Below are 26,484 nucleotides of genomic sequence, written 5' to 3'. Positions count from 1 at the left end.
CCATACACAAAAATAAACTCAAAATGGATAAAAGACCTAAATGTAAGACCTAAAACCATAAAACTCCTGGAAGAGTACATGTGGTTCTATATTAACTATTCACACATCCGCCTACTCTTTAGAAGTTTGAACTTGGGAGGTATTACAGTATTTTACCAACCTGTAAATATACCTTTTAGTTCATTTCCTGCAATTTAAAATGATCAGAAAACTCAACAGTGAACATAAGTACATTTTTAGTATGGAGCACTGGACAGAAACGTTAAAATCAAAAAGTGGAAGGTACTTACATGTTATTTAACCTGAAATCTCCTATGCATGTGAGGAAACTATGGCCCAAGATATGATGTGAATTATTTCAGGCTCTCTGACTAGTTAGTGGCAAATTAATCCCGGGGCCCCGTTCCTTGGAGCCTGGCTTTATCTACCACATGCAGATAATGCCGCATTTTCTATTTTATCAAGATATGGCTTTAGGTTATTAAATGAGAAATTTATGATTTTGTCTTAAAATTCTTCATATAAACAGGCACTTAACAATAAGATTTAATTATGTATAAAAGGGATTAAAAAGATTTAAAAAGATAGCAGAGGATTCAAGGGTGTCAGAAATGTGAGACTGGCAAATTCTGATGACAAAACAATGCAGATGTATCATAGGTAACATGATATAAAAACACTATTTTAAATAATTTCTAAAAATAAAATTTAACACACTTTTGTAAAAAATTTTGAAAATATACACTAAAAACAAAGGGTGAAATAAAAAATACCAGCAACTTTATATTCCAGAATGGCCTGAGGCTGCATAATAGGGGTCAGCTAGCATAGGTAGCCAGGTATTATAAGGATCTCCCAGTGCCACCATTAACACTTGGGGAATGTGTCTGGCAATTTATCTTCCTTATTAATATAATGCAAATGTAATCACACACTACACACACACACACACACACACACACACACACACATACACACACACATAATGTAATCACTCTGTGTGTGTGTGTGTGTGTGTGTGTGTGTATAGCTGCTACAAATCTCATTCTATGAACTAACTGTTTTTCCATAAAGTCTTACACTTTTTATTCCTATCTTCCATTCACCAGAAATTTAATTTTAGGCATTTTGGCTTTTCATTCTATTTTTCTGAGGTTGTTTCTAAATAAGGGTTGAGGACAGTCTATCCCTACTGTTACCCCCAGCCCCAGGCAACAACTGGTCTTCTTTCTGCCTCTACAGATGTGCTATTTCTGGAAAGTTCTTATAAATAGAATCATACAATAGGTAAACTATTGTCTCTTATGTAGTGACTTAACAAGTGGGGTGTCCACCTAATCTTCAGTATCACCAGTTGACATTGGCATTTCCTGGTGTATTAGTTTATTACAACTGCCGTAAAAAAATACCGCAGACTAGAAGGCATAAACAAATGTATTTTCTCATAGACCTGGTGGCTTCCTCGCCAAGGTCTGGTTTCTCTCGAGGCCTCTGTCCTTGGCTGGCCATCCTGCTGTGTCTTCACATGGTCTTTCTTCTGAGGATGCTTGCCCTGGCATCTCTTCCTCTTTTATAAGGACATCAGTTCTATTGGATTAGGGCCTCACCCTTATGACCTCATTTAACCTTAATTATCTTTTTAAAAGCACTACCTTCAAATACAGTCACATGGGGGGGTTAGGGTTTTTACCAGTGAATTTAGGGGGAAGACACTATTCAGCCCATAACACTTGGGATATCTATTTGACTCATTGGCATTTATTAGTCCAAGCAGGTTGCAATATTCTTTTTTTTTTTTTTTTGAGCATCTCTACTGAGGTACAATTTACATGTTAAAAAATTCACCCATTGTAACTGTTCAGTTTAATGATTTCTATTAAATGTATGTTCTTGTGCAACCATCAGCATGTCAGGTTTTAAAAGATTTTCATAACCGAGAAAGAGTTCTCTTGTGCCTATTTGCAGTCAACTTCTACTCTTATCCCCAACCCCAGGCAACCACTGATCTGCTTTCTATCTTTATAGATTTGCTATTTCTGAAAATTTCTTTTCAATATAATCACACAATATGTAGTCTATTGTAACTGGCTTCTTTCACCTAATGTTTTTGAGGTTCATCTATATTGTAGCATGAATCAGTACTTCATTCCTTTATTGCTAAATAATATTCCATTGTATATTCCACATTTTATCTATTTATCAGGCGGTGAATATTTGGGTTGTTTCTACATTTTTGTTATTATAAATAATGCTTCTGTAAACATCTCATTGTGGTTGTAATTTGCATTTTCCCTTATAATGAATGATGTTGATTATCTTTTCATGTGCTTATTAGAGTTCTTTAGAGAACTCTATTAAAAATTTTACATATTCTTTCAATTGAGAGCTTTATTTTCTTATTACTTAATTATTAGAGGTCTTTCTTTTCTGGATACAAATTCCTTATCAGATATAAAGTTTGCGAATATTTTTTCCCAGTCTCTGGCATATCTTTTCACTTCCTTAATGGTGTGTCTGAAGAGCAAATTTTTATGAAATCTAATTCATCAATTATTTTTCTTTTCTGGAGTAGGCTTTCGGTGCAATGTCTAGGAAAATTTTGCCTACCACAATATAGCAAAGGTGTTTTTTAATATTTTTTCCTAGAAGTTTTGTAATTTAGCTCTTTCTTTTCAGTCTTTAGCTCTTACTTTTTTAGTCCATTTTCTTTCAGCCTATTTGCATGTTTGAATATAAAGTGTTTTTGTTGTAGACATCCTAGTGTTTGATTTTGCTTTTTAAAATACAGTCTGACAAGCTCTATCATTTGATTGGAGTTTTTGGTCCATTCACATTTAGTACAATAATTGATATGATTGGATTTATGTTTGTCATTTTGCTACTTGTTTTCCGTATGATTTATGTCTCCTTTGCCCTTACGTTTCTCCTTTATTGCCTTATTTTGCATTTTGTACAAATGTTTTTAGTGTACCATTATAATTACACCATGAATTTTTAAACTATATTTAAAACATTATATTATCAGTGGTTGCTCTAGGGATTGCAATATACATCTTCATCTACCCCAATACTGTTCAATTAACACTAATAATTCCAGCTTAACATAGCAACTTTGCTTCAATATAGCTCCATCATGCTATTATTGTCATATATATTACATGCATAAAATTTATAAACCTATAAATACAATTTTGTCATACTTTTTTAAAGGAGTTAAGAAATGTGAAAATATATATTATACAGTTTTTTATATAAATGAATACATTAAACCATTTCCTTTGTTCTTCATTATTTCTCTGAATATGAATTACCATCTGGTGCTTTTTCCTCTCAGGAGGTCTTCTAGCAGTGAATTCTTTTAATCTCTTTAAGTCTGGAAATGACTTTACCACTTTCATTTTTGAAGAATAGTTTTGCTGGATATAGAATTCTTGGTTGCCAATTTTATTTTTCAGTTAGTATTTTGAGGATGTCTTTCCACTGCCTTCTGAGCACCATTTGTTTTGATGGGAAGTTAGCCATGAATGTTATTTTTTGTTTACCTGTGCATGATGAGGTGTTTTTCTCATTCTGCTTTCAAGACTGTCTCTTTTTCTTTGTCTTTCAGCACTTTGACTATGGCATGTTTAGATGTGGATCACTTTGTGTTTGTGTATTATGCTTGGGCGCATTGAACTTCTTGGAGCTCATCAAATTTGATTTTGGTTTTCATCAAATTTGATGATTTCTGTAGATTAATAGTTTTCATTAGTTTGGCAATTTTCCAGCAAGATATTTTTTCTGCACCTTTATCTCTCCTTTTCTTCTGTAAATCCCATTACACTTATGTTAGTATACTTAAAGTTGTTCCAGAGATCTCTGAGGCTAAGTTTATTTATTTTTCAAATCTTTCTTTTGTTCATCAAATTGGATAATATCTATTGACCTATTTTCACATTCACTATTCTTCCTTTTGCCTTCTTAAATCTGTGGTTAAGCTCAATTTATGATTTAAAAAAATTTTGTTATTATATTTTTCAACTCTAGAATTCATTTATTTTCTTTTTATTGATGCTATTTCTTTTGCTAATCCCTATTTTCAGTAATTTTTATCATATTTTTCCTTAATTCGTTAAACATAAGTTATGATAATTATATAGACATGTTTATAATAGCATCTGAGAGTCACTTTCTATTCACTGCTTTTTTCTTGAAGATGGGCCACACTTTCTTATTTCTTTGCATGTCTCTTTTTTTTCTTGTTGTTGTTGTTGTTGTTATTGTTGAATACTGGACATTTTAGTTACTATGTTGTTGTAACTATGGATTCTGCCCCTGCCTCAAGAGTTTATTTATTTAGTAAGTTGCCTGGATGTAATAATATGGAATCTGATCTGTCTCTCCCATGGTGTTTGGCTATTAATTTCTCTGTTCATTTATTGTATTAATTCTTATTTTTTTGAATAACTTCTCTAAAGGCATCTCTATATCTGCATAACTTACTGGTCAGCCAATGATTGGGCAGAGTATTTACTCAAACATCTTGAGCCCTTGAGGCTTCCACCCTCTGCCTACAGATTGGGGAGCACACTCAATGTTCAGTCAGGTTTTATATCTGCCTCTCGTTTTACTTTTTACTGGCACTTCTGGGTCTTTCATCCTTGCTCGTATGGTTTCCCAGTTAGCTTGGGATGTGAGTAGAGGTTGTCACACCTTTCTATGGCTTTTCACATCTAGAATTTGCCTATTAAATTTATGGCAGGTTTCTGATTGCCCCAACTTGGTCCCACCTCAGACTGTATCTCAGGTTGAGCTGCAGCTGCAGCTTGTCTCCATCTATTTAATTCTTACCAAGTTTGTTATATATACTGTCAATGCTCATAGTTGTAGGTTTTTACTTTTTGGTTTTTTTTTTCCCCTCTTCAAATCCATTTAGCTTCATATGATGGCTGGTTATGAGAAAATAATAATCCTGATTTTAGGTATATTGATTCAGGTGCTTGTCATGAACCTGTTCAGTACAGCCTAGGACCTAGAGATCTACATTTGTTCAATAGAAAAGAACAGATTGTGGAAAAGTATAAAGGCAAGTAAATGAGTAGAATTCTTCGTACAAGATCAGATGATCTGAAATGAGGCAATAAAGGTGATTTAGACATACGTTAGTATTAGGAGAGTCTGGCATGTATCCTAATGAGTCAACAATGAGCATGGTCCTTCTACTATCACCTCCACTTCACCGATGAAATGAATCCCCCAAACTGTTCTGCCATAAAATTCTTTAAGAGGATTTGAGGTACTTGTGTTATGCAACACCAGATCACTTGGGAAGTGTTTGATGTTTGTTCTACCTGTTCGATGGATCTAAGATCCCGTGAATCTGGAGACTCTTTCTTTGTATTTCAAAGATGTAAAGTCTTTGGCAGTGGAGTCCACAATGTTTTTGTAGCAGGATTCCACTTTTTTGGTGTTTAATAGGTATTCTTTAAGTCTTTCAAGCATATGAGAGATAGAAGTACATTCTCTTTTGTGGTTGATAATTTCAGGGATAAGCCATAAACTGAAAGGAAATGCATAATAGCATAGTAAATGAATACCTTCCTTGTTTGAGGCAAGCCAGAATCTTTTCTGATAAAACTGTGTGTGCAAATATATTCAACAAATATCTTTTGAGTCCTTAGTATGCTTTGTGAAAAGTACCATGGTTCAAAGATCTCAGAGTCCCCATCATAACTGGAGAGACATACACATATCTAACTAGATGAATCTAATGTTGCAAGAGCTTATACATTCATACATGTATCAAGTGTAAGGTGATACAGATATTAATTACATCTTCAGTTTGGAGATCAGGGAAAGTTATAGCAGTGGTTAAGACTTGAGTTAATCATTGTAAGATGAGTTAACTAGATAAAAAAAGAAATACAAAGGTTAACACATAAAAGAGAGATTGTGTGCAGGCAAATTAGAAGTTTCAGGACAGCTGGTAACACTGAATAGAGGAAAGTCTGTGTCTTCTGGGTGGATAACTGGAGAGGGCACAATGTTACTAAAACTACTGACCAAAAGAGGCCTAATCATTCACTCTAATCCAACTGATGGTGTTACTTTTCCCTAAGAATTCTTGTGGTTTTGAGTCACTTATTCATCTATCATCTGCCTAGTGGAAATGGATGTTTCCAAATCACAATGCAAATTAGATTTTGGAGGTAAATCAGTATTGTGTCAGTATGAGCTATTTAAACACTTTTCCCTAGAGCTGAATACCCCTGGATAAACTAGAGACCAAAATGTAGGCACAAATAGCAACCTTGAAAGATCTGTCTACCATCACCTTGCTTTGGCTACCTAATCTAAACTACTGCTCCTACAATTCTGCTTGCTCTCTCCCTTAGCACTTTTTAAAGATGGTTGTTGGCATATTGTCTCATCCTACAATTAACTCTGTTAATGCCTTCTTTCACTCTAGCGATGGCTGTGTGTGTAAAGCCTGTTAAAGCCCCTGAGAATGATCATGGCTATTGAAGACTTTTCCTTTTCCCCCTCTTTCCTTTCTTACCCTACAGTCATGTGAGTTCTTACTCCAATTAGTAAGTTACCCTAATTAACCATTCTGTATTTTTTGAAATCTTTGAATTCTGTATTACTTGGGTTGAAACATTTGTACTATTTTTATATAAGCTGCACAGAAAATCTGATTGAATTTTGTAATTTTACTTAACACCAGTTATTCTTCTAAAGTCTGTCTGTTTCCTTTAAGTAGAAAATAACTATCTTTAAGAAACAGCAGGAACAGCAGGGGTTTGAGAATGGTGTTACTTCAATAAAGGTATAATTACTTTCATAAGTCTGTTAAAGAGCAAGTCTTGGCTCCTTTTGTTAGATCACTGTTTATTAAGATTACACACCCAGTACTCTTAACATGCAGAGATCCACTAGCAAGTCCTTGTTTTCTATGATTAAATTACTATAATGTCAGGAATATAAACTCCCTGGTGAAAACAACTTTTCTGTGCAAGTCTCTGATAAATAAAAGAAACATTAATATAAAATATTTTATCCCAAATTTTTATGAAATGCAAAATTTTGATATAGTATGATTACTCTGATATCATAAACTTAGCATTAAAGAGATTGTTTTTTTTTTCTTCATCACTTTTCTTGGTCCAGAGTCCTTTAATTTCCACAGTGAAGTGGAAACTTCCAAAGAAATTAAAGTAGTTTTTAGCCCTTTATAGTCATGTTTTGTAGTTCTTAGACTGCTTCTTTAGTCGTCTGTAGTAATGAAAATTTTCTAATGTTTCTGAATCAAGCTTTTAAAAGAAATTATGCTTTTCTCAGTAAGACAATATGATGTTTTCATGTGGTGAATCCTGTCGTACACCATATAAATTATTAGTGGTATTGAAATGAAAGTTTATGATGCAGATTTGTAAAGCCAAGCCTCTCGCTGGAAGCTGCCAGTTTGGCAGCAAAGATGCCAATTAATGCTAAAGGTTTGTTTCTTTAAAGTTTACCTCCAGAACCCTGATAGGCCCATAAAAGTTTCATTCTGGTGTTTTGATTCCAAAATTTAAAACTTTGTTTCCATGTTGAAATCATCATGGGAATACTATTGTATAGCTATGTCTTTTATAAGTCATGCTTGCCTACTTAGAGTGAGATTCTTTGGAGCATAGTCTTTCAGGCATTTAATGTAAATATCTTGTGTTCCTGCTATAAAGATGTTGGGTTTTTATTCTTTAGAAATATTCCTGCCAATGATTCCTTTTCTACGAATGCTTATGTATTTTTTAGCGTGATGAGGGGCCAAATATTCTTTCAGCTGATGTTGCTTAGTGATTTGGATATAGAAGACTTGATTTTCATATACATCTTCATGTGTACTTGTCATCTTTTGAGGTAAACACATATACACTCATATAAACACATTTGCATAGCATGTGTAGTATAGTTAGTAATGCCAATCAGCACTAATAACTGCCTCAAATAAAAGTAGATATCAGAACATTTTCTTTTTCTTTGTTTTTTATTTGTGGAATTGATTCATAGTACTAATCAGAAAAGAAACAAAATTGAATGCACACTCACTGTTTATTGTGCATCTTTTCCAGTATTGAGATTTGCATTTAAGATTAAGCCGTCACTTAACCAGTGTCTCTTAACCAAGGTCTCATAATGTATTCATGTATTTAAATAAGTTGTAAAGTGATTACCAAATAATAACTTTAAGATAGTTAGGGTACCTAAAATTTTAAAGTAAGAAGTAAATTTGAGTAGGTTAAAAGATAATCCGTATAAAGTCACACTCACTGAAATACAAAAATAGTGGTGGGACTTTCCCTGCCAGGTGTAACACCCTTCTTGGACTTTTTCATTTCTGTATAAATGTAAGAATTAGTCTTTCCAGTTCCATTAAAAAATTCAGTTAATATCAAGATAATTTTTAGAGAATTGGTTTTTTTATATTAAAATCTTTCTACCAATCAATAAGGAATTTATTTATTTAAATGTTCTTTTATACTTTTCAATAATGTTTTCTTAAATTTTTCTCCCTAAAGGTGTTATAAATCTTTTGTTTGACTTATTTCTAAGTAGCTTATTTTTTGTTGTTGTTGGAATATGAAGGAGATTCAATTCTCTTGCAATGTTTCTTAAATTGGATGCTGGGTAGACAGGTGCTTATTTTTTTCTTTATTTCCTTTTCAAATGTCTGAAATACGTCAAAATAGAATTTTAAAAATTCTCCAGTTCTTCCTATCGCATGTAGAACATCATTCAAATACCGAACAAATGCTACATTTTCCACGCTTCTGACCTCAACTCCCGCTCCTCTCCCTCTCGCTCACTCCACTCCAATCAGGCTAATGACTTGACTTTTCTTTAATACACTATATTCTTTGCTCTTGCTGTTTCTTCTACTTAGAATTTTTTTTTTCCTTGTGGCTCACTTTGTAATACTTTGACTCATTTCTCTGCTTAAATATATGATGCTCATTAAGGCCTTTCCTGACTTTCCTCTCTGAAATAGCCCACTCTCCTTCCACTGTCCTCTGACCTCTATCCTTGTTCCATCTCTTTAACATTTATTTCCTCTCCTTCCAATTATCATTACCTGATATGATATTACACATGTGTTTGCTTGTTTATTGTCTATCTTCTCCACTATCCTGTGGCTTTCCAATACGGTAGGGACCTTATCTTTCTTGATCCGGTTCATAGAATAGAACCTTATAAATGGAAAGGAGGGAAGAGATGATGTCACTGGCAAGGACAGATGCCAGTTCTAAGTTAAGTGACATGAAAGGAAAATCTTGCCTACTTTCTTCTAAAATTAGTGGATTAGGAAAAAAACAAAATGGTAGCGTGTGCCCATATTGTCCTAGTGATGATAAAAAGTGGATGATTCAGTCTCCTTTTTTCTTGTCTTGGGGCAAAGAAAGAAAACAATGCTTCAGAAAAAGCCTGCTCCTCTGAGAACTTTCCAAAACTCTTTGTCAGGAAAGCTTGTGGACGTCTTATGGTATTGCCCAGGTAATACGTTCTTATTAATGAGTGTTCTATTTGGTTTGTTGAGAGATATGAATTCCAGTGTGGGGTGACTCTGTTGCAAACATGTCACTTTGTAGGCATTGAGGATGCCTATTAGCTTTAGAGACACAGCAGCACCACCTTTATTTACTAGGTTCCAAAAGGACTTGCTGTTGCTTTTGTATTTATTTAGTTTGTATGTTGCTTTTAGTTTTTGTTTTTTTTTAATGTGAAAACAGCTTTCACATGTTTTGAGGCCATATCTATACAGGCATGTTCAAATAGTTTTCTGCAATGATCTGGTGAACTTAGGACACATTTGCACAGCCAGCCAAATATGAGTCACCCAACAAATGGGAAAGTTGGGAAGGAATTAAATCAGATTAGGATCTAAATACATGAGGTGAAAGAGGAGCTGGCTCTCTCTTTTGTGGCCAACACTGAGATTCAACGACCAGGTATGTTAATCAGACACCTGCTATAAACAATATGTTCATAGGAAAGTTAATAAAAAGTACCAGGCCAGTGTCTGTTATGAGTCAGCAGAAATGGGACTGTTTAATCAGAGAAAATGTTTAAGTATTTGAAAAGGGCATTATTCTGATTGTTAAAGTAAAATTAAAACAGAATGATAAATAGTATGTGGTCTCCTCTGTGGGACTTAGTTCTGTTAGTGCTGTGTATAATGAATTTTAAAAACTGATGGCTGCTGGCTTACATCCAGGAAATTATTATTTATAACAGTTTCTGATGAGAAATGCATTGGAATTAAAAACATAGATTCATTTCACCATTACATCTAGTAAATGCTTTCCCTCTTTTTCAAAGTAGATGATAAATACCCAGAGGATAGGGTCATTATCTTATGCCTTTTTATGTCCTCAGGATTGGCACATTGAAAGAAGGTTTGTAAATATTTGTTGAAGGGAAGAAAGGAAGGAGGAAGAGAAGGAAGTGGGAAGGAGAGAGAGAGAGAGGGGGAGGGTTGTAAACAATGTGAAGGGAAGAAGGACGTAAACCAGTGAGGATTATAGTACTTTTAGATTTTTTTTAGGTTGAAATATACAGAGTTTACAAAAATAGAGAAAAATATCCTCTCAAGTGCTTGTCTTGTTACCATCTTTTCTCACCACTTGAAATGAGTTAGGACTTTATTCCGAGCTGGCACATCACCCAGATCCTCAGGAGGCAAAACGTATGCTGCTTCCTAAGAGGGCACTTGGCTCATGTTATACTGCACATAAACAAGGAGAAAGAACCAAACAGTTCTTTATAAAAATCTTATTATACAGTGAATGTAGTAAATTCATCATGTCGATACAAGATTATAACTTACCCTAACACTGCTGCTCTTAAGTGCAACTTTTTTTATATGAATTCCAATATTGTCAAATTATATTGAATATATACATGAAGTATAGAAGATTTTCTAGAATATGTTTGGAAAATATCCTTGCAAATAAGTTCTAAATGTTACTAACCCACCACTCCCTAGAAAAGAAATGGAATAGTTGTATATAGATCATGAAACAAAGTAGCTTATATGTTTTTAGGAATCTGTGCCTTTTCTGTTTCTGTATCTGGAGTTTTCCATAGTTTAAAATAGATTATGATTTAACAGATTTACTGCAAATGAGTGTGTGTATGTGTGTTTGTGTGTGTGTAAACATGATGACTAGATGTGTTTTCACTGAATATGTTGTTAGCCTTTTCTTTGCTCTTTCTACCTGGAAATAAATCTCTCTGATGGTGTTACCTGGGTTAGGCCCCAGATAGCAACTTTCAGTGGTAAAGTACCAAGAGAAATTAAATGAATTTAATTTAAAATTTGGGATTTAATCTAAATTTCCAATCCTTTTGCAATTATACTAGCTCATAGCTAACACCATACTTCAAAAGTATTTTTGTTGTTTCTAGCAATTTACTCAGACTCTTTGTCTATTCCACATCTACTCTGTTGTTTCCATGGATACATACAGTTTTTTATGCCATTCACTTATTCAACAAATATTTATTGAGCATCTCATACTCCAGATGCTATTCTAGGCTCCATGTGTACAGTATGAATGAAGCAAATTCTGTCTTTTGTAGGGAGAGGCCAAAAAAAAAAAAAATATATATATATATACACACACACGTACATATATATATATCTCAAATCAGTGGTAAGTGCTATGAAGAAAATTAAAGCAAGGTGAGAAGGTGAAAACTTTTTATATGGGGTGGTGAGGAAAATAAGATGGTGTTTCAAGTAAGGTGGTGTTCAAACAGGGACTGCAAGGAAGTGAGGGAGGGAACCATGCGGATGACTGTGGGAGGAACCAAGTCTCTAAGGCAGGAGTTGATGTTGGAAATCAGCAAAGCCAGTATGACTGGAGCAGATACGTAAAAGCAGCAAGCAGAAGGAAAAGAAGACATATCTCATCATGGAGGCTCCACCCTCATGACCTTATTTAAACCTAATTACCTCCAAGAGGTCCCACCTCCTAATACTGTTGCATTGGGGGTGTCAATGTATGTATTTAGGAGTGGGGCAGGGCACAAACGCTCAGTCGATAACAATAGAGGAATACATGTTATAGATAAAGCAGCGCATCTAAAGGTTCATAAGTACTGGTCACTTCACATTCTTTCTCCTTCTTATTCTGAAGAAGGGACTCAGTATTAAACTGGCTTTGGTAGGTATGGCCAACATCATGCTTAGTTTAGTGCTTCCTACTTGATGGGAATGATAATCATGACCCTTTTATAGCTAGCTGATCTGGTGAGTCCCTTCTAGGTTTGGTATCACTATTATAATTTAGTTCTTGCTGAGATCATAATTCTAAGAGTCAATTAAGAAAGTACTTTGGCATGTTACTAGAATTCCCCTTGCTGTGCTGATCTGTAAATGTCCTACAAACTAACTTATGTGTAATTACTTTCTTCTGAGAGGTTATAAAAATAAATAATAGAATCAATTATTTGCAAATTTCTATAATAAATGATTTCCTTAAAATGGAATACAACATTCAGCAGTAAGCAAAATGAATAATAAATCCAAAAAGTAGACTTAAAAAGCATGCCAAGATGATTATTTTTTGTTCTGGATATTAATTATTTGCATTCACATATTTAAAATATTGCCATAAAATTTGTTTTCATGGAATTTCCTAGTTCCATACAATTATGTTCAATCATCAAAAATCATATCAGCTTGTTTTAGTTCTATTCCAAGCATTTTGTCATTATAATATTATTTAATAATTTATAAATTAAACATGGATTAGTCTCTCACGATGATTACACAATGTAGCTTTCATTTTGTCTAGATTAAATTTTCATTTGTGTAATGCAAGCAGGCTGCAAACTATTTGAGGAGGAGACTTTTTCTTACATTTGCATAGCTCTTTGAAATTTTTCAAAGAAAAAGTGAGAAAAAGCTTTTATTGATAATGTAAATAATATATTCTTGTAAATTAAAAAAAACCTCTTTTATACTGTTCTTGTTTATATATGCATATGACAGTTCATGTTTATGGCCATTATTGATTATACAGACTGGAATCATGAGCATATCTGCAATTTTTTTCCACTTAGCAATACATCATGAGAACACTCTAGGTCTTTCTACTGTCTTCATGATATACCATGGTATGGATACACTGCAGTTCATTCAGTCATTCCCAGTTGATCAGAATTTACTTTGTTTATAGTTTGGGGCCATTACAAACATCTTTCTGTAGTGGTGCTTTTCTTTGTATGGGATAGATTCCCAAGAGTAAGATTGGTGGATCAGAGGATATTTTTCTTCTGCCTGGCTCTCGGGTTCCTTGAGAATAGTTATTTTCCTTTGCATAATTATGGCTCTTTATATCTTGGTGGCCAGGGCCAGCTGCTGGTTACATTAAGCTGTGACAATCTGGATAGTGATGGGGTGAACAGCTGTTTTCCTGCCATGTGGGTTGGCAGGGACTGGCTGGCAAGTTGGCAGTCACAGGAAATGTACCAGAAGTGCTGGGAGAAACCAGTCTGCTCCTTGGTGATCTCAACAGCAAAGACTTTCTCAGTGTTGAGTGTCAGAAGCTCTGGCTCACTCACTGGCTTCTCTGTAACTCCTCTAGTGAAAAGGAGACTAGCAGATGCGTTCTGGAATAGGCAGCTCTTTGTTTCCAAGTTTTATATCGCTCCTGGTCCAAGCTCTGTCACAATAAGGGGTGGTATTCTGATCCTTGTCTCAAGACTCTCAACGTCAGCCTCCAGTGTCTTTTACAGCCTGGAGGAGTTCAGGTGCACTGTGCCCTGGCAGAACCCTGGCCTCACTCCGATTCTCCAGGCCCATCCAGGCTGGCGACAAAGCAAGTGCACCAATCAGGTGGGCTGGAGCAGGAGGGGAGGCTGGCACATGTGAGTGCAAAGGGCCAATATAACATGATTGACTTATTCAGGAACTGTTATCCTCATTTCCCAAACTGGTAAACTAAAACGTATGCACTGTGAGATACAATGTTTGTCTCAGTCACACCCAGTTAGTCCATTGAAAACTTTTATGTTGTTGTGTTTACAGATATTTAAATTATAGCCTATGTTTTGGAGAAAACTTAGTCAAATCATTGTCTAAAGGGTCAACTGACTTCAAGGCTGCCACTCAATGATATCTGCAGGCATTTTAAGCTAAAACCTCTGATTTTTTCTGAAGGACCTTGAAATATTCAGATATTTAGAATGAATCAATTAACCTAAAGTAGAATACTTTCTTTCTAAGTTATTATTTATGGAAATTGTGAGCGGTTAGTTATTTGCATGATAGAAAAATGGTGGGAAAGGTTTTTAAAATTATTTTTTTCTCCTTCCTTCCTTCCTTCCTTCCTTCCTTCCTTCCTTTCCTGTTCTGTTTTCTCCTTCTCCTTTTTAATGTGTAGGTACTAAAAGAGATGGCAAGGAGGAAAACCAAGGTGACAGACTATTCTCTGTCACCTCTTGTTCTCTAAGTAATAAACTGATTTAAGACTTTGTGTAAAGAGGGCTGTGACCATGAACAGAAAGACCTGTTCATGAATGATTTGGTGAGAACTTGGGTGAAAACTGATTCTTATGGGCCCTGTTGAGAAATCGCAGCCCAGGGTGGGTCAGTGAGCCATTCTGCCCTTAGCCCCACTTTGTCGCAGAGCGTGGGCAGCTTGGGACCCTGCATAGTGACCACCAGCAGAGGGTTGCTGCGCCCGGCAGAGCAGCAAGAAAGGTTGGGACACTTGAGAGAGTGCTATTCTTATGGGGCATATGGGATAAGAGTGGTGTCCCTGCTCAGCAGCCGGTGGCCGTTAGCCTTCCAATGAGGAGGCAGTGGGGAAGAGCATGAATGCATTTTTTCTGCAGCCATGTGGTGTATATTATGGAGACTCTAATATAACTGGGGAAGACTTCCAGAAAAGCATGATGTCTTAGAATCATACAGATGGGGTTAAGAGAAACTAGAACTTGTACATTAAAGCTAATGAGACGGCATTTATGCTGACAGGTTGGTGACACCTGAAGTGTTCAAATCACATTTCTGTACATAAGGAAAAGAACACCTGATATCTTCTGTAGCCCCTCGAGATGGTACATTTTAACTTTAATCTGTCCACTGCTTTTAGCAGCAGCTTCTTTATCTTCCCCTTTTCCTTCCTCAGCACTGCTAGCATTCTTTCAGAGAGGCAGCATTGTGTTGTTGATAAGGATATGGATAAGGATAGGCTAACCGTAAATTTTACCATCCCAAATGGGACACTTTTAGAATTAAGGAATACATCACTAATAATTACACTAGGACAACAAGCAAAACTGTGAACCTCCTGGGCAAAGAGAGACATGTTCTCAGCTGAGCTCTGGACTCAGACCAGGTGGGTTTGAGTTCTGCACCTGCCCTTCATGAGGCCTGGGCACCTTACTCAGACTCCCTTTGCCCTGAATTTCTTACTTGCAAAAAAAGATCATAATGGTGCTCACCTCATAATGTTGTTATGTGGAATAAACAAGTTAATACATAGAAAGCACTTCAAGCAGTGCCTGGTGAATAGATAAGTGTTTTTAAAATGTTAACCATTATTACCATATGATTACCATTTGGTGGGCACATCTTAACCAATTGTACTACATATTGTTTAATAGTTATCAAACATGACAGTATTTTAGAAGAATGACATATGTGTTCAGTGGCACAATTTTAGGAAACCAAGTTTCAAGGGTATGGTCTGACTCAAAGAAAAGCAAATATCACTGCTATATATCAGATATATCAAATATCAAAAGAATTAGAATTATTTTCCAATTTTCCAGAATGGTAGAGTCAAACAGTCACCAAATACCAGTAGAAAATTAATCACAAGTTTGCATAAGATTTTTTTCTGTGTTGAAGATAGCATCAAGCTACTCTTTTAATTTATTTTATTTTATTTTTTGCTGAACTCAGGAAGGTGATTTCTATCTGAGAAAAAAGCAGTAATGCCTGGTGCATGGTCTCTCACACTGTTTGACAAGAGACCACACCATAGGGTTTAGTGTCATCTCTCAGCTATTGTCTCTAGATCCAATGATGGGATTTGTTATCTATTATTTGTAGTATGCTTGACTTGTCCAGGACAAGGAAGCTTAATTCAGATGTTCTCTCTCTCTCCATTTTCTTTCTAGCTCTTCCCTAAATTCAGGAACTCCCCAACTGTCTCTTCTTAGTTGCTTTCTATACTTTTCTTCAGTGCTTTCCTGAGGTGACCTGCTCACCTCTCTCTACTTTTATTGTCATTTCCACATCCCCCTCCCTTGCTCTGGTCTGGTTCCTCCCTGAGCTCTCTTTTTGCATTTGTAATATTCTGTGGGTCATGTCCATCTAGACATCTAGTGGAAGCTAAAATCCATTGCGATTCTTTTGACTTCTTTCACACCATCCAATTCACTGTCAAATTTTCTTGATTATTCTTTCTTGGTATCTCTGGCTTCATTTTCTTCCTTTCTATTTTATTGCCTGCTACTTTATATCTGACCCACATAACTTATGAATATGCTACTGAGACAGACCTCTAAATGTTCTCCTATTTGGAAAAAAGGATATAAAAATGTACTGCTTTGTTCAGGCTTAATATTTTCTCCTTTCTGGGACACTAGAGGATTCCTACATATCACGGAGATTTAATTCAAAGGAATAAACTTAAATAGTGATTTTTTTAGGCAGTTGATGGTGAGTAGGAGAAAATCCTTTCCTAGGTCTCTCTCATTTACCCAGTTAACACTAGGGCAGCAGAGATCTACACTAATTTTGTTGAGGTAAATTATGACTTTTAGGCTTATGGAATAGTCATTGTCTCCCTACTACCTCCATAGTAGGGATATACTTTCCTACACTCTTACTATTAAACTTGGCTATGTAACCAGCTTTAGCCTCATGGTGGGTGAAATGAAATGGGGTAAGAAGTTTGGCTTCTTACCCTTTGGCTTTCAGCTCAGTCATGTAACTTACCTTGGCCAATGGCATCTAAGTGGATATGATACCAGCAGAGACTTGAAATGTGCTCATGTGGTTGCACTAGTCTTCTTGTGCTTGTGTCATTCCTATGAGAATGACACACCCCAACTAGCACTCTGGTCCAAGGAAGATAAGAGACATGAAGCAGACTGAAAAACAACCTGGAGCTTATCGCTGCCTAGATAAGCCCAGTCTTGGTCAGCTGACTCCCAGATGACTCACAAGAGGTAAGTAATGTTTATCATTAATAATAATAAAGACATATGAGCTAAATACATGCTTATGTATCATCGTATGCCCCTGATATTCCTTGTTGTTTCACAGCAATAGCTGCCTGATACAAGTCTCTAGAAGTTTTTGTTTTAGTTTCAAATAAGCAATGTATTTCAGTATGTGATACTCATTAAGAAGGTAATATGAATTCATATACTTTACAAAGATTGTCATGATAATGCTAGAGAAAAAGGGAGGAATCCTAATAGTCAGAGATATGAAGCACGTCCTTTCACTTAACAATCTAACTCAGCAGATTTCAAATTTTAATGTGATTAAGAATCATCTGAACAGATCATTTAAAGAACAAATCCCTGGTTTTAACCATAGTAAGTAATTCATTTGATTTGAGGTGAGTACCAGGAATCTGTATTTTAAACTGTCATTCCCAGATGGTTCTGATAGAGGTAGTCCAAGAAACATAGGTTTCATTTTGTTTTGTTTTCTTTTTTAAGATGCCACAGAGAAAAAAAGTATAAGATGTATTTGGGTGACACATAAAAAAATGTAATGTGAAAAATGAAATATTAGGGATCTATTCTATTCTCTTATACCCTGCTGAATCTTTTTATCCATTGTGAATTGAAGATTGAAGAACATTATCCTAGTATTTTGGTTTCTTGGAGTTTATGTCATAAACTCAGCATGCTTTATTTTTGTTTTAGTATTATTTCTATTTAATACCAAACAGTTCTCCAGAGGTCTCTTCAACAACCAATGTTCCCTTTGGCAGTGAAATCCACTTACCTTAACTGACTGTGATTATACTTCAACCTAGTTCTCAGAGTCATGATGATAATATTCATTTTACTATCCCCAAAGGCTCTTAGTATTCATCAAATATTTGATTAACATTGTCTAATAAAGCTTATCGAATGCAGCAACATGAAACCTAACTCCACCATGATTTTTACTTCTATCTCTTTCATTAACATTGTGAGTTGCTTCTGTAAAATAATTAAAACACATAATTGAATACACGAGATTAATTTTGGAAAATTAGTTTAATTATTCCAGTACTTCCATTTGGAAAGCTTGCATTATTTATTACAACTAAACAGATAAACGTGGCCCCTCTTTTCTTTCTTTTCATTTCATACTTCCTTTTGGGGAGGGAATGTTTGTTTTGTATAATTGTGTTTATTGAAGGGAGTGAATAATAGCTCTTAAAGCTGTGTTGACAAGAACAGAAGGATGACTTGGGCACTATAAATAAGTCCACTAACTGCAGAAGTCTCATTCACCTTCAGGAACTGGCTCATTACACTAAGAAATATCCTACTCCCTCTCCTCACTGAGAATGTTGTCCAAGTTTTAAATTATTCCATACCCTTCAGAGGCAAAATAGAAGATGGGAAATTGTCTTTCAAAGATTCTCTTTGGAATATAGAGTCTAGATTTACTTTCTCTACTAACTCTAGACTTTACAGTCCACTGGTGAGCTAGAGTGGGTTTGGGATACACATAGTTCATTAGTCTACATTAGCTTTGTAGTTGACCATGGTATCTGGGACATGGCTGGGTTATTATATCAGAAAAACTGGAGGTATTTTATGGACTAGGAAATAGAAACCTAAACAAGCTATTTTAAACTTAGATTAAATCCCTCTGGGTTATATTCACATAGCAATCCAAGTAATCAAATTGTAGGAAGCTGAGGGTATCTTTAATAAAAAAACATTTCGGTTCAGCTTTATGAGATAGAAGTTATTCAGAACACTGATGACTGTAGTGACTTTTTTATTTTATTTTATTTTATTTTGAAATGTATTTATGAGAAATAGCAAAGGCCTCAGCAGAAATTACACAATTAATATTTTAGGAGGTCTGGGGTTCACCCAGTCAGCAGTAATATGAGGTGGTTGGGTCATAAGTCACAAGTATGCTTAGATTTCATAAGTGTAAGTTTTACCTCTGACTTAGCAGAATAATTCAACTGATAACACAGAATCAAATAAAAATAGTCAAACAATTTAAAAGAGAGGTAAATTGAACCTAATATAGAAGGTCAAAAGCTCTCCATTAAAATTTATATTTGTGAATTCTCTCAAGTGAAACTAAATAAATATCTGTAATAAAGTGTTTAAAAATCCCAATGCCATTTCTATTACCAAATTTCTTAGTGTGGCATTGGAAATAAAATGTTCATGACTAGGTTTTGGCGTGGTATCACCACACTGCTGAAATCTTCAATTTCTAATCAATTTCCCCTCCTTCTCTTGGCATTTCTACTTCCCAATCCCTCACTGCCTCCCCAACTCCAATAAACTACTTACTTACGCTTTCTAACAAAAGTTAATCACTGGAATAAGAGCACTTGATTTATATTATCCATGAAGTAGAGCTCATGTTCCCTGGAAAATAAGGGGTTGATTATAGTCAGTGTTCACAGCCACAATGTGTGGCCCATAAGTGACTTTTAAAAATAGTCTTATCCTTTAAAAAGTTTTGTGATTTCATGTGGTACATGGCTATAAGGTCATGAGAGCAGAGGCTGTGCGTTTTATCCACTAGGCACCTAGCACCTAGGACCTAGCACATATCCAGCACAAAGAAGGTGTGCAATAAATATTGGTTGAATAAATGAATGAATGAATGCATACATGAATGAATGAAAATTAAGCAATAAACACATGTTTTTGAGGGCTAGTATAGTCAAGACCATGGTATTTTGAAACAGCATTTGTTTGCTTATTCATTAAATATTTATTGAGGACACATTATGTATCAGGCACTATGCTGCCCCTGGTGATGTAATGAAAAAAGGGACAGAAACTATCGCTGCTCTGTTGTCATGTATAATCTAGTGCAGGATACAGAGGATTATAACATACAATAATAAGGGCTATGACAGGGAGGACAACATGCCGTGGGAGCACAGAGACATGTTACCAGATTCAAACTGGAGATCTCATAAAATACATTTTTGAAAAAAGCAATATGATATCTGAAGAAAAAGTGAGATTTAACTCAGTGAAGCCGGAAGGTGAGGGAGAGAAAGGGACACTATGATAGGCACATCTGCACGAAGCTGGGGAAGACAGAAAGGTCACATACTCCATGGACTTATAGGTCATGTTAAAGAGGTTGGACTTTATTCCATAAGCTAAGAGGGAATATTTTAGGCAGGAAACCCAGAAGTTTAAATAAGTATTATACATTTTATTATTAAAAAAATCTTCAATTTCTAAACCATTTCCCCTCCTTCCTTTGGCATTTCTTCTTCCAAATGCCACCCTATCTCCCCAATCCCTGTAGTGACTTGCTTTCAAAGAATAGAGTGTGGAAAGGGACAATCAGTGACTTTAAAGCGGAGAAACCTGGGAAGCACTCTCGTATCAGTGATGTCATATGGACATCAGGTCCTGCCTGATATGATGTGACAAGAAGGGCATCTCTTGGTCCTGTTCCATGACTGTGGTCATGACCCCAGTCTGATCATGATAAAAACATCAGACAAATTCAAATTGAGGGACATTCTATAAAACACTTGACCAGTATTCCTCAAAACCAGTCATGGTCATGAAAAATAAGAAATGACTGAGAAACTATTACAAACCAGAAGATGCCAGAAAGACATGACAAATAAATGCAATGTCATATCCTGGATTGGATCCTGGAACAGAAAGAGGACATCAGTGAAAAATGTGGCAAAATTTGAGTAAAGTCTGGAGTTCAGTTATTGGTAATATACCAATATCGGTTTCTTAGATTTGACAAATGTACCACGATGATGGAAGATGACAGCATCAGTGGAAGCTGAGATTAGGCGAGGGGTATTCAAGAATTCTCAGTACTATCTGTGTAACTTTTCTATAAATCTAAAATGATTCCAACATAAAAAAAATATTTCAAGAGTGAAAAATTAACGTATGGCTAAGACATGTTAGATGTGCAAATAGTACTTGTAACACTTGGAACATAAATATTTAAATTCTATACTATACAAAGAGTCCTTTAAATTGATAAGAAAAATACAAATAACTGAGTAGAAAAATATGCAAATGTATTATAAATAATTTCACAGAATAGCAAATTTAAATGACCAATAAACATGCTCAATCTCACCAGTAGTTAGGGAAATGCAAATTAAAATAATGAGATATCTCTTTTCACCTATTAAGTTTTTAAAACTTAAAAAGAGTGGTAATATCTGGTGCTTGTGGGGATTCCGAGAATGTGGCACTCTCATATATTATTGGTGGGAATTTTGTTATATTCTCTGTGGAAATCATTTGGCAATGTATTAGAATATAGTATGCATGCATTTTCCTAGCAAGCAGACTCCTGGAAAATGATCTCATAAAAATAAAAGCATAAAATAAGGGTGAATATTTCAGTGTTTTTTGTTTGTTTGTTTGTTTTTTTGTTTTGAGCAGCAAAAAAATATTGAAATGAAGTGAAAGTCTGTTAATATGGGAATGATAAAAAACTGGGGTACTTTGAGTGAATGAATTAGAACTAAGATTTGGGAGGCTTTCCAGAGTGTATTACTAATTAAGAGGAACATATACAGAAATATATAAAGTATGATTGCATTTTGTAAATTTAATAATGATACATCTATATCTATAGGTAGATAGCTAGGCAGATAGGTAGGTAGGTAGGTAGGTAGATAGATCCTGTTTATTCAATTTGAGAGTCTCAAGGGGGTGCAATAAGGAAAGAATTTTCACTTTTCTCCACTGATGACCAGACTTTCTCAGATCTCTCTTCCTTGTCTTTGAATTACATCTTGATCTCAGATCTCCTGGCTTTTCCAGTCATTTTTCTCAGATAATAAAAAGACTAGTCAGATAGAGTTTCAAGATGGCGGCGGCTGCGGCGGCTGGCGCGGAGTAGCTGAGGTGGAAAAGGTGGCCACTGGGCCTCAGGCAGCCGGGAAACTTGTGGACCTTCCTCTGGCCATCTCTTAAGGGAGGACTGCTGCTGCTGGCCGGTCGTGGGGGCTCAACGCCACTTTGCCCCCGGCAGGAGAGGCTGCCTCATTTACAGGCAACAGCTTTGAAGTGTGGAGCAGGAAAAGAACTGATTCTTAGCTGCAAAAGCGAGTCTTGAAACAGGGAACACGGCGCCAGGGCTGCTGTGGATGCAGCCAGGATCCCGGAGGCTGGGGCCGCACTGAAGGCGGCCAGCTGCCCTATTCAGGATTCGAGGTTTCAGGCCGGCATTAAAGAAGATTCCTGGGAGCGCCCGAGCGGCGCCGCGACTAAACAGCCCGGGGCGGCAGCGCCGAGAACACGGAAGGCAACAAACCAGAGACAGAGCGAGCGCCTGACCTGGCACAGCACTGTGAGTGATCCCTGGCACAGCTCTGTTCGGGGGGTGGATGCCCACGCGGCTCCCGCCTGCACCACCAGTCCACTCACTGCCACGGTGCTGCCTCCATTTTCCCAGGTGCGGGCAGCTCCGCCCTGCTCGGCCATCACTGAGCCCATTTGCTTGGCCTGGCGCGGGGCTTTCCGGACCCTGCGGGCCGACCTCCTCTCCCACTCCCTCCGCGGTTCTCTGGCAGGGCTGGGGGTGTGGGGCGTCCCGACCAGTTTTGGGACGGCTAGGAAGTACGGGCGGGCCGACTGTCACTCCACCACACCCTGGACTCCGGCCCCGGTAAACTTCCTGTTACTGGGAGGCAGATATACCATCTCTGCGACCACCAGTTTGGAAAAAAGCCTAACGAATTACTGGTTGGGAATAGTGTGGTAGGAGAGTTCCCAGGTCCGCTTGAACCTGCCGGAGAGCAGGCTGCAGGCGGGCACTAGACTCGGTTTATACCGGGGGGATACAAAGGTGAACAAGACCCGAGAAAGATCTACACAGTGCTACAAAGGCACCCAGAGAGACCGGTCGTCTGTGCCTAGCAGAAACCTGGTAGACTTCCTGGGCGAGGCGGTGCTGAGCAGGGTCTTGAAGGCCCAGCTGATAGACGAGGGGTGCAGAAGACACGCCCCAGCCCAGCACAGTGTGCACAGAGGGGGGAGACGTGTGGCCAGGGAGGCGGAGACTCGACAGAAACCACACACCCAGTGGGGTCGCCACTGCACGATCTAACAGCCTGGGCCAGAGCACACGGAACGGGGAGAAGTCCTGTACAGAAAGTGAAAGCTCAACAGAGATCACACACCCTGTGGTACGTGATCCACCAGCCCAGCAGAGTACAAGCTGACTAGAAAGGTGGATCCCCGGAGAAGCCCAAGACCCGAGGCAACCACACACACAAGACACTAGAGGCCAACTGAGCAGTCACGGCGGGAGCCATACCAAATTGGCAACCACAGCAACATCCTAGTTAGTCATTAGTCTTAAACCGGTGGACTGTGAAACCCCCTGCCACAATGAATAAACACCAAAAAAAAGACACCAGAAATACAAAAAATCAAGAAAGTACACCACCAAAAGTTAATAAATCTCATACTCTAGATCCTATAGAACAAGAAGCCCTTGAAATAACTGACAAGGAATTTCGAGTGATAATTCTAAGGAAACTGAATGAGATACAAGAAAACTCAGCTAGACACCATGATGAAATGAGGAAAAGTATACAGGATCTGAAAGAGGAAATATACAAGGAAATCAATGTCCTGAAAAAAAATGTAGCAGAACTTGCTGAACTGAAGAAGTTATTCAGCGAAATAAAAAACACAACGGAGAGTTTAACCAGCAGGCTTGTCGAAGTTGAAGAGAGAACCTCTGAACTTGAAGATGGGCTGTTTGAAATAACACAAGCAGACAAAAAGAAAGAAAAAAGAATCAAGGACATGGAAGAAAATCTGAGAGAGATATCAGACAACCTCAAGCGCTCAAATATCCGAGTCATGGGTATTCCAGAAGGGGAGGAAAATGGAGATTCCATTGAAAACATATTCAACAAAATAGTGGCAGAAAACTTCCCAGGTATAGGAAAAATCACAGATCTTCAGATCCAGGAAGCTCAACGATCTCCAAACGTATTCAACCCAAAAAGGCCTTCTCCAAGACATGTCATAGTCAAATTGGCAAAACTCAGAGACAAAGAGAGAATCTTAAAAGCTGCAAGAGAGAAGCGTCAAATCACCTATAAGGGAGCCCCAATCAGGTTAACATCAGACTTTTCATCACAAACCCTAAAAGCTAGAAAGGAATGGGATGATATTTTCAAAATACTAAAAGACAAAGATTGCCAGCCAAGAATACTCTACCCTGCAAGGCTATCCTTCCGAAATGAGGGGCAAATAGTATATTTCTCAGACAAACAAAAACTATGGGAGTTCACTACCACAAGACCACCCTTACAAGAAATCCTCAAGGGAGTACTGGGTTTGGTTCCTGAAAAATAACTACCACTGCCATAAAAACCTAAGAAAAATCTAAACCCGCTAGTACAATAAAAATGGGATTCGTGAAGAGAAAACAAGCTAACAAAAACACTATCTACAACCTAAGGAACCAACAAACAAAGAAACCAAACAGTAAATCAGAAAGCAAGGAACAAAAGACACCTAAGACAACCAAACAACCAATAAAATGCTAGGAATAAATCAACACCATTCAATAACAACTCTTAATGTTAAAGGCTTAAATTCCCCAATTAAAAGACACAGACTGGCTGACTGGATCAAAAAGCAGGACCCAACGATATGCTGCCTACAAGAGACCCACCTCACCCATAAAGATTCACACAGACTAAGAGTGAAAGGATGGAAAAAGATTTACCATGCAAACAGAAAAGAAAAACGAGCTGGAGTGGCTATTCTTATATCTGACAAAATAGACTTTAAACTAAAAACCATAAAAAGAGACAATGAGGGACACTACTTAATGATAAAAGGACTGATCCATCAAGAAGACATAACAATCATAAATATGTACGCACCCAATGTTGGAGCAGCCAGATTTATAAAACAAACTCTATTAGACCTAAAGAAGGAAATAGACACTAATACCATAATAGCAGGGGACCTGAACACCCCACTGTCAATATTAGACAGATCATCTAGGCAAAGAATCAGTAGAGAAACACAAGATCTAAACAAGACTCTAGACCAATTGGAATTGGCAGATATCTACAGAACATTCCACCCAACAACCTCAGAATATTCATTCTTCTCATCAGCACATGGATCATTCTCCAGGATAGATCACATATTAGGTCACAAATCAAGTCTCAATAAATTCAAAAAAATTGGAATTATCCCATGTATCTTCTCAGACCACAATGGATTAAAACTAGAAATTAATAACAAACAAAACTCTGGAAACTATACAAACACATGGAAATTAAACAGCATTCTACTTAATGACATATGGGTCCAAGAAGAAATCAAGCAGGAAATCAAAAAGTTTATTGAAACTAATGAAAACAATGATACATCATACCAAAACCTGTGGGATACTGCAAAAGCAGTATTGAGGGGAAAATTTATTGCATTAAATGCTCACTTCAGAAGAATGGAAAGATGGCAAGTGAACAACCTAACACTTCACCTTAAAGAACTAGAAAAACAAGAACAATCCAATCCTAAAGTTAGCAGACGGAAAGAAATCATTAAGATCAGAGCAGAACTGAATGAAATTGAAAACCAAAAAACAATTCAAAAGATCAACGAATCAAAAAGTTGGTTTTTTGAAAAGATAAATAAAATTGACAAACCATTAGCATGGCTAACAAAAAAAAGAAGAGAGAAGACTCAAATAACAAAAATTAGAAATGAAAAAGGCGATATTACAACTGATTCATCTGAAATACAAGGAATCATTCGAGACTACTATAAACAACTATACGCCAACAAATTTGAAAATCTGAAGGAAATGGATAAATTTCTGGACACACACAAGCTCCCAAAACTGAACCGTGAAGACGTAGAAAATTTGAACAGACCAATAACAATAAAGGAGATTGAAGCTGTTATCAGAAGGCTCCCAACAAAGAAAAGCCCAGGACCAGATGGATTCACAGCAGAATTTTACCAAACATTCAAAGAGGAATTGACACCCATTCTTTACAAACTATTCCAAAAGATTGAAATGGACGCAAATCTCCCAAACTCATTCTATGAAGCAAACATCATCCTGATACCAAAACCAGGTAAAGATATAACCAAAAAAGAAAACTACAGGCCGATATCCTTGATGAATATAGATGCAAAAATCCTCACTAAAATACTAGCAAACAGAATACAGCAACACATACGAAAAATTATTCATCACGATCAAGTGGGATTCATCCCAGGGATGCAAGGTTGGTT

General features: G+C 36.7%; 1 protein-coding gene across 1 annotated transcript in view; it reads left to right on the top strand.

Moving 5' to 3' along the window:
• Positions 1-26,484, top strand: part of IQCM (IQ motif containing M) — a 280,795-nt gene that overhangs the window by 191,663 nt on the left and 62,648 nt on the right. The gene's annotated exons all lie outside the window — the stretch shown is intronic.

This window comes from Cynocephalus volans, chromosome 9 (assembly GCF_027409185.1).
Source record: "Cynocephalus volans isolate mCynVol1 chromosome 9, mCynVol1.pri, whole genome shotgun sequence".
NCBI classification, from domain to species: domain Eukaryota; kingdom Metazoa; phylum Chordata; class Mammalia; order Dermoptera; family Cynocephalidae; genus Cynocephalus; species Cynocephalus volans.
The sequence above is the reverse complement of the archived record's forward strand: the minus strand, read 5'-3'. Positions and strand labels throughout refer to the sequence as shown.